At 37.1% G+C, this 16,884-nt stretch overlaps 1 pseudogene; it reads left to right on the forward strand.

Moving 5' to 3' along the window:
* Positions 1-1,017: 1,017 nt before the first annotated feature.
* Positions 1,018-15,156, forward strand: LOC134477750 (centromere protein C-like; annotated as a pseudogene).
* The last annotated feature ends 1,728 nt before the right edge of the window (positions 15,157-16,884 follow it).

The raw sequence follows: 16,884 nt of genomic DNA on the forward strand, positions 1-16,884 counted from the left end.
GCAGCTTATCCCTTGTCCACCTGCCCAGGCTGAGCAGGGATGAAACATGGAGGCATCGAGTCTGAATCATCTCAAAGGTGACTACCGAAGATTTTGTTGGCCTTCCAGGGCACTTGACATGCACTTGACATTAGTATTGAACAAAGCCAGAATATGATGGAAATCTTAGAAAATGGTTTTGAAGAAAAGTCTCATGGATGATTTTATCACGAATTCTATAAAACCAGTGCTTTATTCAACACCTCTCAACAAACAAACACCAATTGTATTCAGTCACCAAGCAAAGATCGCCAGAAATCACACCCAAAATCATTTCCAGTTTCTTCCAGGAAGAAAGCAACCTCGCTGCCAAGCATTGTAGAGCCAACTGAAGCTGCCAGCAGATCAGTTCAGGTCCATGCAATTCATCAGATCTGGCAGCTGTTCTGGTTCTAAAATTACATTTGACTTGAAAAAAATATCAGGTGAAAAATTGGTCTTTGCACTGAACCAGATGAAGAATTTTATGTATCAATTGGGTTACCCACTGTTCTTTTGCAAGAAAAACCATGTGACTTGCAAAATGCTATTTCATTGGCCCAAAAGAGAGAAATCACACTTCTGTAAATTCAGTGATATGCTGTCTCCAAGAACAGAGATTTCTCTTAAAATAGAAAAAGATTACATTTTGAAGATAAAGATATGCTGAAAAAAATACAGAGAGAAACTAGCAAGGCACAAGTAGAAGAAAAAATATTAGGAAAAGAAGAGACTATCAGAAACATTGCCAAAAAGAGTATAAGATACACAATATGAAATTCAGTCACAACCTAAAAAAATTTTTCAGCATTGTTTTTAGAAACTGTAAAGAGAAAAGGTGAATGCAGGCCCATGGTTAGGTATACAGCAATGGCTCCATCTCATTTATCTCCTCCAAATGATACAAAGTTGTTAGAAGATGAATTTATGATCGATAAGTCAGAAGTTTGGCCCATAAGTCTTGGATTACAATACCAAAAAAGGGTAGACTGAACGATCATGCAGTATCCTCTGCTGAGAGTGCTGCAGCTCTTCAAAGTAAGAAGGAAAGAGAATATCAGAGTGTATCACCTGTGACTCTGATGAGTGACAGAAGAGAAATCTGAGCCCTTCTGAACAAAAACCAAGTACAAGTTGTATTTTGGTAGATTAATTGGAAAATAATCACATGCCTATAAAAACGTATTCTGAGAAAGCTGAAAGACCAGCTAGACACAAAAGGAAGAAAGCAAAGCAAGAACAAAAAAAAATTAAGACCAATGTAGTTGAAGAATAGCCTGAAACAGGACAGTCTGACGACTGAACATATATGTCAGATATTGCCCAAGACAAGTACCAAGAAATGCAGATCAAACCATTAAAAGATTGTGAGAAGATGAGGAATGATCACAATGCCAAAAAAAGGAGATACTTCCTGTGGAAAATAGGAAAATGAAATGTAGAACCAAAAAAGAAAGAATCTAGAAAGAAGCATTTCTACAGTGAGTCTCAGAGGAAAAAACTTGCACCTGAACAAATGATTTTTGACCATTGCAAGAAGTCACAGAATTTCCAAGCATTCATCTGATTGGTGGGTGGTACATTCAGAGAAAGTCCTGTTTATAGCCATTCATTAAGAAATGATGTGTCACTTCTGGGAAAATGGCAGAGTGGTGAGCAGCAGAAAAAGGATTACAGGATCTCTAAGTTGTGGTGTCCAGACCCTGGAATATAGCAACATAAGAGAAATAGGAGGAAAATGGGTCCCTTGAATACAGGAAGGATCTGAACTGAGACTTGAAGCCCATGGAGAGAGGTAATTCAGGAATCCAGTAAAAAAAGAAAACCAGGGGCGGCAGCCTTGCTAGGCAGGAGAAACCCAAAAGAAGCCATGTAGCTTCCACCCTCTGCGTGTTGGCAGAGGCCCAGCTTGATGGGGAGAAGCAACAAGGAAGTTTGCAGCTTCCCTGGGTTACAGCAGCAGCTCTGTTGGCTGGGGAGAAGCTGTCTTTGTCCCCTCCCCCCCAAGCAACTGGACGTGTCACAGGCTGAGATTATTGAAGTAGGAAAGCAACCTGACATATGTGTTGGGTGATTGATTTTACAAGCCTGAGGCAATTATATAGAGGATAACACAATGCAATATAGCAATGATTGTGGATTTCCTACTGTCCTATTACTGTTTTGTTTCATTTTACTGTTCTGTTTTATTACCTTCAAAATAAAATAAAGGAAATGTAGTAGAAAACTTTGATAGGTCATTTGTAACCCTCAACTGCTTTGCAATACATTTTATACTTAATCTTAGCAAAAAGGCTGAGATGTGATTGCAATACATTTTATGCTGTGAAAGGAAATAAAAGAATGAAGGATCAAAAAGCTGGAAGATTCCATTCTTTTAAGAACCCAGCCTAAAAAGAGGTGGAAAGGATATCATAATTAGTTATCTACCAAAACCTCTAAATATTGATAACTTTAAATCAGTTTTACAAAACAGAATTAGAGGATTATCTTAAAACAAACTTATTTTTTATTATGTTGAGTATCAAAATCCTCAGCAGTGACTCTACTTGTGAGCTATATCTTCAGCCCCAGGAAACTATCTTTACTAACCCTACCAAATATATTCTGAAGTTGTACCAATTACATTCTGGTCATTGAAAAAAGAAATCATTGTATTAAAATTTCATCCAGATTTCTCAGACCTCTTAGTCATACTATCTTATTACTGGAAGGAACACATGCATTATTTCTCAAACTTCATAAGCCCTCCAGGACTGGTATAGCTTAGAACAGTGTGTTCTGTGAGTTACAGATTTTCCAAAGTCTCAGAACTGGTCCAAAAACCAGAATAAGACCTGTTTGCAAAGTGAGCAAATAGGTCTGACTATGCACTAAATCAGTGAGTGTGAAGTAGGAAGATAACAGACGTGTCATAAATGGCAATAGTGGTAATAATGCACAATTAAGTTTCAAAGAATACAGCATATACTCACCTGTTCAAATAGCAATGTCATTTCCAACTTAGCTGAGAAGTTCTAAAATAACTATACTGTAACCAACACCATTGATCTTCAGCTCCAAGAAATAACATTTCTGTTGTTAACTGAAATCTTTCAAAGTAAAGAGCACAAATACAGTGGCTGTTCAGAGTAGATCCCCTTGAACACATTATATTCCATTTACACAGCGCCTCATCTTCTTAGACTTCCTGGATCTGTTGACATTAGCCAACTGCCTGAGAAGAATAAAATGAAATTACTCCAGAAAAAGAAATTATGTATCAGTGTATAACAATTGCAGAGAAAACAGACCAGTCATCTAACAATATTGTGAAAGAAAAACTTGCATTAAAAAGGTAGAAGACATCTACTCAAGGCAGCTCAAGAGTGAGCTCTGGAGGTTTTATTGACCATGATGAAGTTTCTGGTTTTTTCCAAAATGAGCCGTTAGAAATTGGCAAGACAGACTTGATTAAGAAAAAATATCCTGGTCTGGAGGACTGAATATTTCTGCAAGCAGGGAGGGATCGCAGGTTCCTGAGGCACCTCGGCCTGTGGTGAGTGCCCAGCACAGTCTGCCCAAATCTCAGACTGTTCCGGACCCCCCAGGCTTCTGGGTGCAGTGAAGTGGAGCAGTGGGTTAGAGGCCACTACAGCCGCCTCACCATCCCGGCTACACTTGGAGGTCTGCTGAGCTCCCGACGGGTGGGCGGGCCTACACTATCCCCCGAGCCCAGCTGCGCCTAGCCATCGGCGTGCAGAGGAGGAGCTGGGCGGATCTGGAGTGCCTGCAGAAGCCCCTTCCTTTGTCTGGAGGACTGTGGATATCTCTGCAAGCAGGGAGGGATCACAGGCTCCTGAGGCACTGTGGCCTGTGGTGAGTACCCTAACCCAGCTGCGATTGAAGAGCTGTGGATCTTCCAAGGGGCAGGTGGGCGCACAGTGTCCCTGAGGCCCAGCTTGTCTGGAACTGCGGAGTTCTGAACAAGCAGAGGAGGGCCATTGGTTCTGAAGGCCCAATGGCTTGGGGTAGCGTGGTGCCAGAGTCTCAGTAGCTGAAAACATAGAAGGGGATTTTCAACAGATCCTGAGGAAGCTTTCAAATAACACTTGAAACAGAAATATAGGAAAATGACAAAACGAAAGACCAAATTACAACCTCAAACCTCCAGCCCATCTCAGGAAACCCTAGGAGGAATGTATTTAGAAGAAAATATATCCCATCCACCTCATATATCAGACACAATAGCTACTGAAGTTGACAAGCAACTCCAGGAAGCTTTAAAGAAATTCAAACTCAAAATAATATCCCAGATAAAAGAAGAAATGATAAAAGAAATGAAAGTGATTCTAAATATATCTAAAGAAAACACAGATAAAAAATTGGAGGAACTAAACAAAAAGATAGAATCCCTAGACGAGCAATATAAGAAACAAACAGAATACATTATGCAGATGCACAGAGATATACAGGAAATAAAAAACTCCACTGAAAGCTGTAAAAACCGCCTTAATGAAAGTGAAGATAGAATTTCAGACCTTGAAGACAGGATCGCAGCTAGTGAACAGGAAAGGAAAGACCTTTTAAAAATAACAAGGAATCAGGAAACAACAATTCAACAACTGCAAGACGATGCAAAGAATAACATAAGAATGATAGGGATTAATGAAAAAGAAGGAGACAACATAAAGGATATCAAGAGGATATTTAGAGAAGTAATAGCTGAAAATTTCCCAAGCATGAGATCAGAAACTGACATCAGGATCAGTGAAGCATATAGAACTCCAAATAGTCATAACCAAAATAAAACTACACCCAGACATATAATAATCACCATCCCAGAAATCAAACACAAGAATAGATTATTAAAAGCTGTCAGAGAGAAAAGACAGATCACTTATAAAGGAAAACCTATCAGAATCACAGCAGACTTCTGAGCACAAACAATAAAGTCAAGAAGAGCATGGAGTGAAGTATTCCAGACCCTAAAGCACAATGATTTCCAACCTAGACATATATCCTGCAAAACTATCATTTAAAATAGATGGTGAAATACGATACTTCCATGACAAAGAACAGCTGAAGAACTTCATTAACACCAAACCAACCCTGCAAAAAATATTGAAAGACAGTTTAGATACACAAAGGAAAAAACCACTAAGCAAAACAAATAATTAAACAGAGCAGAAAGATAAAGATGCAACAGCAGAGAGATAAGATTCCTACAATTAACCAACATTTCACAGTAATAACCATTAATGTAAATGGTCTCAATGCACCAACCAAAAGAAACAGACTAGCAGAATGGATCAAGAAACAAAATCCAACCATATGCTTTTTACAGGAAACCCATCTAACCCAGAAGGATACTCACAGACTGAAAGTCAAAGGATGGAAAACAATTCTTCATGCAGCAGGAATCCAAAAAAAGGCAGGAGTAGCCATTCTGTTTGCAGACAACGTGAACTTTAAACCAACAATGACCATAAAGGATAAAGAAGGTCACTACATACTCGTAAGGGGAAAACTCCAAGAGGAAGAGATAACTATCTTAAATATATACGCACCAAACTCCAGAGCACCCAGTTATATAAAACAATTATTAACAGAAATGAAAACTCAAATTATCAGTAACACAATTGTAACAGGAGACCTTAATACGCCATTGACACCAAGGGACAGATCAACCAGACAGAAAATGAGCAAAGAAATAACAGAACTGAATCATACCTGTGAACAAATGGGTTTGATAGACATATACAGAATGTTCCACCCAACAACATCAGAATACACATTGTTCTCAGCAGTACATGGATCATTTTCTAAAATAGACCATCTATTAGCTCACAGAACGTATTTAAACAAGTGCAAAAGAGCTGAAATCATCCCTTGCATGTTATCGGATCATATCGCTCTGAAATTAGAAATTAATGATAAAAGATACTGCAAAAATCCCACAAACACATGGAAACTGAATAACACACTCTTGAGTAATCAGTGGGTCACAGAAGAAATTAAAGAAGAAATCAAACAATACCTAAAAGAAAATGAAAATGCAGATACAACTTACCGGAATCTGTGGGATGCAATGAAAGCCGTCCTGAGAGGAAAATTTATTGCACTGAGTTCCCACATCAGGAAAACAGAACGAATACAAATAAATAACTTGATGCTACACCTCAAACAGCTAGAAAAAGAAGAGCAAGTCAAGCCCAAAGCCAAAAGAAGAGAGGAAATTATAAAAATCAGAGCAGAAATCAATGCAATAGAGACTAAGAAAACAATCCAAAGAATCAACAAATCAAAGAGTTGGTTCTTTGAAAGAATAAATAAAATCGATAAGCCCCTAGCCAACCTTATTAAAAAAAGGGAAGAAAAAGCTCAAATTCATGCAATAAGAAATGAAAAAGGAGAAATCACTACAGACCCAATAGAAATACAGAAGATCATCAACACCTATTTCGAAAACCTCTACTCTCAAAAGTTTGATAACACAGAAGAAATAGACAGATTCTTAGAAGCATATGAAGTGCCAAAGCTAGATCAAGAGGATGTAAAACTGTTGAATAACCCAATCTCTGTTACTGAAATTGAAAATGTAATTAAGTCCTTACCCACCAAGAAGAGCCCAGGCCCAGATGGATTCACTGCAGAATTCTACAAGAAATATAAAGAAGACCTAATGCCGACACTCCTCAAACTATTCAATGAAATTGAAAGGGAAGCAATCCTTCCTAAGTCATTCCTGGAAGCAAATATTACTCTAGTACCAAAACCTGAGAAAGACCCAACTAAAAAAGAGAACTATAGACCGATCTCCCTAATGAACATAGATGCAAAAATCCTCAATAAAATATTGGCAAATAGGATCCAGCAAATCATCAAGAAGATTATACACCATGACCAAGTGGGATTCATCCCAGGAATGCAAGGATGGTTCAACATACGCAAATCAATAAATGTAATCCACCATATCAATAAAGCCAAAAATAAGAATGACATGATCATTTCTATAGATGCAGAAAAAGCCTTCGATAAGGTCCAACATTTATTCATGATAAAAACTCTACAGAAAATTGGAATAGATGGTCTTTACCTCAATATAATAAAGGCCATTTATGACAAACCAACAGCCAGCATCATACTAAATGGCCAAAAATTGAAAGCCTTTACTTTAAAATCAGGCACAAGACAAGGATGTCCTTTATCACCACTCCTATTTAATATAGTACTGGAAGTACTAGCCAGAGCAATTAGGCAAGAAAGAGAAATAAAAGGGGTAAAGATAGGAAAAGAAGAAGTTAAGTTGTCATTGTTTGCAGATGACATGATACTCTACATAGAAGACCCCCTAAGCTCCATTGAAAGACTCTTAGATACAATAAATAAATTCAGTAATGTGGCTGGATACAAAATCAATACTCAGAAATCAATAGCATTTCTATACACAAACAACAAAATCACAGGGAAATAAGAGAAACTGGACTATTCACATTAACAAGCAAAAAAAATGAAATATTTAGGAATTACTCTTATGAAAGAAGTGAAAGACTTATACAGTGAAAACTATAATACACTGAAAAAGGAAATTGAAGATGATCTCAGAAAATGGAAAGACATCCCTTGCTCATGGATAGGAAGAACAAACATTGTGAAGATGGCCATTCTCCCAAAACTCTTATACAGATTCAATGCAATCCCAATAGAAATACCATCAACATACCTTATAGATCTAGAGAAATCACTCCTAAATTTCATCTGGAACCAGAAGAGACCTAGAATCGCAAAGGCAATTCTAAGCAGCAAAGACAAAGCAGGAGGCATCACAATCCCTGACTTGAAATTATACTACAAAGCAACAGTAGTAAAATCAACATGGTATTGGAATCAAAACAGAGCTGAAGATCAATGGAATAGATTAGAAGATACAACCACAACTACAAACACAGAAGAACAACAGTCTCTTTAATAAATGGTGCTGGAAAAACTGGCTCTCCATTTGCCGAAAACTAAAGCTAGACCCATGTCTATCACCATGTACTAAATTAAAATCTAAATGGGTCAAAGATCTGAATATTAAAACAGAAACACTAAATCTATTGGAAGACAAATTGGGTAGAAACCTTGGAGACATAGGAGTAGGTAGAGAATTCATGAACAGGACTCAAACCGCACGGGAAATACTTCCCAGAATCAATAACTGGGACCACTTCTTATTAAAAAGTTTCTGCATGTCAAAAGAAATCTCCAGCATAGTGAAAAGAAAACCCACAAACTGGGAAAAGATTTTAGTGAACTCTCTCTCAGACAAGGGACTCTTGTCTAAAACATATAAAGAATTAAAAAAACTCAGACCTCCAAAATTCAAAAATCCAATCCAAAAATGGGCATCTGAGATGAATATGCAATTCTCAGATGAAGAAATGCAAATGGCGAATAAATACATGAAAAAATGCTCATCATCATTGGTCATTAGAGAAATGCAAATTAAAACCACAATGAGATACCATCTCACTCCTGAAAGAATGGCCAGGATCAAGAAAACCAACAACGACAAATGCTGGAGAGGCTGTGGGGAAAAAGGAACTCTCCTGCACTGTTGGTGGGAGTGTAGACTGGTACAGCCTTTGTGGAGGTCTGTCTGGAGATTTCTCAAAAAGTTGGGATTGGAAATCCCATTTATTCCAGCTATTCCAATTCTAGGCATATTCCCAGAAGAACTGAAAGCATCATACCACAGTGATATATGTGCACCTATGTTTGTAGCAGCACAATTTGTAATCGCCAGATCTTGGAAACAACCCAAGTGTCCATCAACTGAGGAATGGATAAAAAAGTTGTGGTATTTCTATACAATGGAGTATTATTCAGCTATAAAGAAGGATCACATTTAGATATTTATCAATAAATGGGCGCAGCTTGAGACCATAGTCATAAGTGAAATAAATCAATCTCGCATGTATGAATACCGAATAGTCTCCCTAATGTAAGTAATGATTCAAATATATAAAAATATGTGGTAATCATGATTCCCCATTATGTGGCCTTGAAGCCTTATAAAATTTTCACTTATTAATTAGAAAGGCTTTATTCTGGGCTTCTTGATATGGAAATATTTCAAGGAAAAAGACAGACTCTATGGTAACTACTATTCTTTAAAAAAATTATTTAGTTATTTCTTATGTTTATTTTAATTAAGGGAAAAATTAAAAAAATTAGGATATATAATAGTAACTCTTTTTGATTTCCTATTAACTTGTTTTGAAGTCCTGTAATACCCCCACGATCTTGTTTTGACTGATTAGACTCTGTTCCATTCTGTGCGATAGTATCAAGTCTGAGGGTATAGGCAACTACTTTGAAGGCAATAAGATTCACAAAGATGCCCATTCTGGTTTGACTATTGTCTCCTTTGGAAGTCCTGTAATGTTTACAATGCCTAAGTTTTATTGGTCTTGTTCTCTACTGTTTTGTCCAACTTTATAATATCTAATGAGATAGACAATTCTTTTTAAGGAAACAAGAGACAACGTTGATAACCATTGTTAATAACCTTGTACTCTGTTCTACATCATGTGCTATGTCTATCCTTGGTTTTGACTGACAGCTTTGTTTTGCCATATTTGACTTTATTCTCCCCCCCCCAAAAAGTAATAAGAACTAAGGAGTAATAAAATCCAAAATGTGTAAATTTTGTTGTAAAAAAGAGAGGGAGAAAAAAAAAAGAGCTCTAACGGATATAACAGCAAGTGTGTTTAGGGGTGTTAAATAGCTGACTATATTAATGTTTTGGATCATTGAACACAGCTGTTTGCAGTCTCTCTGTTTGAATGTCTACTTTGTATTCTTTGATACTGTGATTTGAGCAACTGTTTCCAAGATGATAATATATAATCTATTAACAGGTGATTTCTTACTGTTATGTTTTTTTTTGTAGTTCTGTATTATGTGTAACCTTACACTGCTTTGTTTTGTTTTGTGTTTTTCTCTTTTTCCTCTTAAATAAAAAAAAAGAAAGAAAAAATATCCTGATTATTGCAGAAGAGCAGAACACTGCAAAGATTGAGATGATATTATGCTAACACAGATTATTCCCTTAAAGTCTTAGACCAGTGAAAATACATACAAGATACCAGCAGAGTCTAATTTGGATTCTAGAGAGTCTAAACTTCAGTTTTGGATGAAAGTGAACCTTCTGGGCTCAAGCATTATTTAATGTCTGGGAACAATAATTCTGATTGAGTCTCAAGGTTCAGGAAAGTTTAGTATTACCCTCCAACACACAAGGTGTTCACAGGACCAAGAGAATACATCCTAAACCTTTGGAATACTGGTGGGGGAAGCAAATACATTATTAAGAAACACCATGAGGAGGATTTGTGATTGGTGGAATACCATCCCCAGAAAAAGTAGCAGCTAAAAGGAAGGCAAAAGAAATGTGGGAAAAGTCAACAAAACATAATAGGAAAAGGATCTGTCTGAATAACATTGAAAGAAAAAGTGGATTAGTGGTAAATTGAGATATATACTCCTTGGAGATTGTTTCTAGCCTAAGCAAGTAAAAGCCCCAGAAATAAGAGAGATTATTCTCATGGATCTTATAAAGCCACGAGATACATACCAATTTTTTGTTGAGCATGGGGAGTTGAAAGTATATAAAACACTATACACCTTTTTTTTTTTCCTACTGGAAAGTTGATATAAGGACCCTATCAAGAAAAGGGAAAGCAATATGTTGGTGAAGATATACTGATTTTTATATTAATGTTGATGACCTTTGGTGTATCTTACATGAAACACCTCATATAATTACGGGGTATTCCTTCTGTGTTCCTCCCGGTAATTATTGCAACATCAAAAATCTGAATGAGGAACATATACTTCTTTTTATTCAAATAAAGAGGTGGAAAGACAAGGCAAGTTTGAATTTTTTTCTTTTTCTTTTTATTTTTTGGTAATGGGGATTGAACTCTCAACCTTGTACTTTCCAAGCAGGCGCTTGTGCCGCTGAGCTAAACCCCTGACCAAGACAAGGAAGTTTAAATAGGTTGTGTGTGTGTGTGTGTGTGTGTGTGTATTTATATCTGTATCTATATCTATTTGTTATGTATGTATACATACACACACAGTATATAAAGCAGTTTGTATGGTTGGGACATTTGCTTTTGTAAGTATGTGCATTATTTTTAGATAAAAATTATATCCAGTTTTAAAAAAATACCCTGAAATTCATTTGGGACTGTGCATACAAGGACTGTGCCTATATTTCTCCTGGAAAGTAGACACTATAATATTGTAGATTCATTTCAAAATAATTGTGCATAGTCCCATTTGAGTCAATTAAAACTTTTTAAAAATAACTAAATCTCTGGAGACTATAAGAAAAGTGGAATCATTATTAATGTAATTCAGTGCTATGTCAATTAGCAACATGATTAGGTGCCTCCGTGACCCAAACAATATTTTCAAGAATAGGAAAACCTGATAGTGAACTTCTGAGCCTGTGTAGCCCAGGGCTGGAATTTTGTGGATGGGTTTTTAATTGTATCATTCTAGAACCCGTATGCGGTACTGTTTTCTTTCACTTTAAAAGGAAAGGATAGGCTGGGGATATAGCTCAGTGGCACAGTGCCTGCTTGGCAAGTGCAAGGTTCTGAGTCACTTTTCCTTTGCAAACCCAAACCCAAACCCCAACCCCAACCCCAACCCAACCCCAGCCTCAACCTCAACCCCAAACCAAGCGAAAGGGTGGTTTCTGCCTCCTTTGACAACATCAGAAATATTCTTTGTCTTGGCAGGGAGAGGCTCCATGCCAACATTCCTGACTATAGGAACCCTGGTAGTCTGATTCCTGCTGGAGGAACATTTATTGCAAGGGCACTGTATCGTATTTCCTGTAGTTGAAGCAGTTATCCCTGACAGCATCCTGAAGGGAAGGGCACAAACAGTCAAAATGAAACCTGAGGGCACTTACACGGAAATGAGAGGCCAAGGCCTCTAAGGGGCCTTGGCAAAGGCCATGTTTGTGGTATTTAGGGGCAAACATGTACCTATTGTCCATTCAGATGGGTTCTTTATGCCACTTGGCTTCCCTATTATTTTATTCTCTAGGGATCTTCCTGAGGTGGGGGAAAAGGTCTTTAGGATAGGTTTCCCTGATATGCAGGACTGGTTAATGGCATTTTGCCAATACTACAGAATTTCTTGACTGTAAGTCTCTGAAATGCTTGTTGAAACCAAAGATTTCTTTTTTGACTCCAGATTCAGAATCAAAACTGGGGGAAAGGGTGCAGAACCAGTTTTACCGGGTGCCCTTGATAATTTGTTAGTGTACTGACATCTGTTTCCAAATTTTGTTTTTATTGTGTTTTCAATTTTATTAATTAAATTTATTTTAAATAGCATGCCTATCTAGCCAAACATTTATCATTTCTTTATGGTAAAACTTTGGAAATTTCTGCCTTTCACTTTTCTTGTTGCTGCCATTGTTTGCTTGTTTTGTGAGATAGCATGTCACTATATTGTTCAGGCAGGCCTTGTACTCACTCAGTATCTCAGGCTGGCCTTGGAATTAGCAGCAAGAAGCAATCCTCCTGTCTCAGTCTTCCAGGTGCTGGGGTTACTGGCATGTGTCATTAAGCTCAGGATTCTATAGCTTTTTAAAATGTGCAGTACGGTATTGTTGTCTGTAATCTTTCTGCTAAAAACGCACTAGAACTTCTTGCTTCTAATTGTAACTTAGTACACACTGATCATTTTACTCCCCCCAGGGTTTGATGACCCATTCTACTCTTACCTTCTATGAAATTAACTTTTAAAAAGTATTCCACATATTAGTAAGGTTATAGGATACTTGTCTCTTTGTGTCTGGCTTATTTCACTTAGTATGGCAATCTATTTACCTTATATGTTACTACAGATGACAAGATCTCATTCTTTTTCAATGGATGAATGTCATTTGATTGTATATATGTATCACATTTTTATCCATTCTGCGTTGGTAGACACTGGTTGATTTCATAGCCAATTGTGAATAGCTTTGGAATAAATAGGGGAGTGCAAATATCTGTTCACCACAGGGATTTTTTTTTTTTGATACATATCCAGTAGTGGTACTTCTAGATGACATGGTAGTTCTAGTTTTCATTTTTTGAGATCTGCCATTCTGTTTCCATTCTAACATTCTACTAATGTTAACATTTAAGGAACTCTTAATAGCACCAGTAGGCTGGCACTTCAAGTTACTGGACAAATTGTGGCACCTGGTCTTTGGAAGTGTTCTTGGTCCTCTCGTGACTATTATTCAATATTCGGATTCTTTGACGTGGAACAGAAGGAATCCATTAATCCAGAAGTTCCAAGGCCTTGGAGTCTTTGGCCTCTGGGGCTTCTCTTCATGAATTACCTCAATATCTATGCAAACTTTTGCAACTGATGTGTTACCTTGAGAGGTCAGTGATAATATTAGCAGGCATTTCCCTAGTCAAATATACTAGCTTTGTTATTGGGTACAGGCTTTGCTCCAAATCCATGTTTCATTTTCAAATCTCCTTGATGTGCACTAAGTCACCTAGCAAGACCCTAAAATTTCCTCAGATGTTTTCCTTCCTGCTTGCCTTCTGGGTTACATGAGGTCTGATATGATGCATTCCTAATTTGCTTCTTGCCTGGTCTTGAGCAAATGCCATGATTTCTCCAAGCTCCTGTGATAAAAAAACTTAGTTTTAGTTAATGTCTGACATAAGCTGCTAGAAAAAATAGATGTAGGATAGATTATTAGCTGTAGTACTTGATTTTAGTGATAACTAAGAAATTTGTGTCATATATATATATATATACTTTTCTTGCATCATAAACTCCACCATTCATGATTGATTTATTCTAGTTAAGAATTGTTCTTTTTTTGTGCTTTTTCAATTAAATAAAAATTCATCCCTATGAACCCATTTTCATTCGTTTTTTCAGATCATTATTTTCTAAACAGGCAAGAACAAAATATTCATATTGAAATGGATGCATGATGGGAATGATTATGACACAGAAAAAAATACATTGAACTATAAGCTAGGTCTTCGAAACGCAAGATGAATGGGCAGTTGTCCTAATTTTAACAAGTGCCCACACAGTAGGGAACTCCAATTCGTATATGTATTTATGGTGAGAAGTGCTATGGTGGAGGTCAGCTCAAAGGGAGAGAAGATAATGAAGGCTATATGAACAGTACCAAAGGCATTTTTGCTAAAAAAAAAAAATAGATTTGAGACTGTGTCTGAATACCTACACAATATGAATAATGTAATGACCATCTTTTATTTACCTTTTGCTCCACCTCCAAATATTTTGGTTTTAACATAGTGGACACTTCAGAATTGATTATGATATAATCTGAAATAGTGTCACAGTTTTCCTTAAAGATAGAATCCACCCAGAAAATTTGGAGGTTTCAAGGACATAACAAATGGCTGATCCAAATGAAACCAGGAATATTTTGTCAGATGTCCTAGAAAGCCATCCCTGGGAACTGGACTGCTGCACTCACTTGTCCCTGCTGCAGTTTCTTTCCTTGCAGAGTTACTAGACACTGGGGGCACTAACTCAGCTGCCTTTACTCAAGAAATACTTCAGATGTCCCCACAGCCTTTCGCATATCCCTTGCTTCTTAGTTCACTTGCTTGTGTCCTTATCTACATTTTGAGTATCTTTTCAGCTTGTGAATCCTCCCCACTTTTGTATCCTTCCATGAAGATTGTCTTTATTATTACAAACAGTAGTGATCTGCTCCATAGCTGAGTTTTAAAGTATCATGAGCACAGGGGAGGTGTGCTCTGAAAATTTGGTGAATGTTTAAATTTGTCATTCCTTGTAAAAACTCACAAAACAGGGCTTAACAACCTGTGATTTTTGCCTGTGACATGCCACAGCAATGGAGTAAGTATATTTGAAGCAAGGAGAGTATTTTGAGGGGGGAATAATGATGATAACAATATATCTTTTACTGTAGTAAACTTATACTTTAAACACTCATCTCTTGTAGATTTCTGCTGTTCATGATGTTTCTTATATCCACCAATAAGTCCAGTCAAGGCATTTGTTGGTCCCTAGCCCAGCTATACTGATCAGCAAGATCTGAAGACACCCTTGGAGCAGCGTGCCTAACCTATGGAAGATTCCCAAATGATAGGTCAGCTCAGGGACAGTTCTTACAAAGTCACAAGTTGTTAAGCCTCAAGAGATAAGAAACTCTGGGAATTACTGATCTTTATATTTATAAACATAAAATACTTAAACTAAGCATAAATATCACAGCTTTTTAGCTGCAGTTGTTTAGACATTTAAACAAGAAGATGTAATTATCCAGATTTGCTTTTAAAGTGGTGAGGTTAGAAGAAAGGAGATAACTCAGTCTTCAGGAGGAAGAAGGTGAGGTTTCAGAGTTATGATATTCATATCGTATGTGTATTAAAATACATTCTAAAATCTGCTTTGGATTGCCCTGAGAGATCTAGAGTGTAGCCCACTGAGTAACAGGAATGCAGGGAAGAGACCATAGGCATCACCTTAGACTTGGTTCTGTGTTGACTGCTCACCTGACCTATGTGTCCTGATGTCTAATCTGTGAATCAATTGTGAAGTCCCCAGCTTTTAAAATGTACTTTAGGGCCAGGGATTTAGCTCAGCAGCATAAGTGCCTGCCTGGCAAGCATACGGTACCTTCCCCCCCCCAAAAAAAATGTACTCTGAGTATATTCATGTAGACCTTCTGATGATAGTCTGCTTATACTTATTTCATTTCAGTCATACAAATATTTCTCCAAAGAATTTATTTTTTGCATATTAAATCATGAACCTCACAGAGTGTAGTGAGTCCAAATGTCACAGTGTGAGTCTTAAAGCTGGAGTTGAAAGTGAAGCTTATGACCCAGGGATTGGTGCTCTTTCTGCTAACTCTGTAGTCATAGAGAAAATTATCACATTCTTGACCTATGCTGCCCGCTACCATAAGCACTGTAAGTGGAAACTGAAGAATTGAAATGTGACTAGTTTTTTTCCCTCTTAGCTATGATCATATATATTCAAGTATTTACTCTCTGATTGCAGTATTACAGGCCAAAAATCCTCCATGAATTTTCAAAGGGAACCTGGCTTTGCAAAGCTCTTAAATTGGCTTCTCATTTATGTCAGCTACATAAATTTTCTTCTGAATTTTATTCAGTACGACACATTTCTTTTGCTTGAACACACTGAGAGAATTTTACCATATCTAAGCGTTCATGTAATTTTTACAAAATTTGTATACAAGCTCCTGAAAATATGCAAAAATTGCAAAATCTACTCTGACGGTTAATGCTCTGAGAAGTTTATCATGCAAATTACATTCAGATTCTATAAATAGTGTTCTAATAGTATAACCATCCAAAAAGAGACACCCCAAAAACACACTAAAATTTTTTAAAAAACAATTTATAGAGACTTTTTTCTTTCTATTATTGCAATATAATGTAGGTGATTTTAACAACTAGGAGATTCAGTGACTTGATTGTTACATAGCACGAAGTTTCTCTTTTACTGCCACAGGCTTAGAACGCTGAATGGGAAAGGCACAGAAGAACGACACAGGCAGTGGGAGAGTTACTGGGAACGTACTGTGTTCAGGCAGAGAATATGGGGTTATTTACATCCCCAGAAATGTCTCAGAACTGTAAAGGAGCAAACGTTCCATCGTTAGATTAATACTGTGGTCGAAGAAGAGCTTGGTTTTTCTTCTCTATGTTTGTGTGAAGACAATGGCACTGGTATGGATTTTGAGGACATTTGTTAACTAGAAACAGAAGCCAATTTAACCAAAACAAAGTAAATGAAATATGTACTATCCCACATAGACCA

This window comes from Cavia porcellus, unplaced genomic scaffold (assembly GCF_034190915.1).
Source record: "Cavia porcellus strain 051 isolate PalLab524CR breed Dunkin Hartley unplaced genomic scaffold, mCavPor4.1 scaffold_9, whole genome shotgun sequence".
In the NCBI taxonomy this organism is placed as follows: domain Eukaryota; kingdom Metazoa; phylum Chordata; class Mammalia; order Rodentia; family Caviidae; genus Cavia; species Cavia porcellus.